Consider the following 893-nt stretch of genomic DNA (forward strand, 5'->3'; position numbering starts at 1 on the left):
AAAAAAACAACAAAAACTAGAGACACATGCTGAGGATTATGGAGCTGCCGCCCACCCCTAGACTGACAATTTGGTGAATTTTCCCTGTGACCTTTCTGGTTCTCATATGCCTTATACCTATCAGTTAGTAAATACTTACGGACACCTCCCAAGACCAGGTTTAAGTGACAGGAGTAAGCCTGAACAATCCCACCACCCCCATCACATTCCTCCCCAAAAAAGTCCCAGGCAAAGTAGACTGGTAGAACCTTCCTGGGAAAAGAAGTCTCATGGTCCCAGCGGCTGGACTGTGATAAGCTGTGCAGCCTCACTGGAAGCAAAGGGAAATGCTGCTGAAGGGAGGCTGCTCCAAGCCCCATGAAAACTCGCACCCTGGGAGACACTCCCCGTCCTCTCCTCCTTACAAGCTGTCATCCCCCAGGGGGAACGCCCCAGCTGTCTAAGGAGAATTCCTTCTAGCGTCCCCCCTCCCCCACCTCCTGAAGGCCCTCCCACACCCAAGGACAGGCGATCACCTGCGGAGGCATGCTTTCCTCCAGGTCCGGGTAGCGAGCCAGGGGATGCCGGGTCAGCTGGGCTTCGATTTCCTCCAGGAATGCCTTCCGGGCCTGCTGGGCTGCCGAGAGCCTGGAACACAGGGCTGCGCCCGTGGGCAGGTAGCTCGGCCTCTTTGTGGGGGGAGGCCGGGGACCTCTGCTATACCTCTGGGGGGCAGGATGCTCCGGAAGGCCCCGAGTGATCATATTCTCACAAGAAGGGCAGCCATACCTGAAGTCATCCAGCCCCTTTTTCACAAACACCCACCGTTGGGTGCTCTTGAAGATGGGATGTAACTGCCTGTTCGCATGTTTTGTGGAAAACCGGGAAGGCAAATTCTCTTTACACCTGAAAGA

The 893-nt window shown here is 55.4% G+C and overlaps 1 pseudogene; it reads right to left on the bottom strand.

Annotated features, from left to right (window-relative positions):
• Positions 1 to 476: 476 nt before the first annotated feature.
• LOC102253024 lies at positions 477 to 884 on the bottom strand (annotated as a pseudogene).
• Positions 885 to 893: the final 9 nt, after the last annotated feature.

This window comes from Myotis brandtii, unplaced genomic scaffold, assembly GCF_000412655.1.
Source record: "Myotis brandtii unplaced genomic scaffold, ASM41265v1 C41870239, whole genome shotgun sequence".
NCBI classification, from domain to species: domain Eukaryota; kingdom Metazoa; phylum Chordata; class Mammalia; order Chiroptera; family Vespertilionidae; genus Myotis; species Myotis brandtii.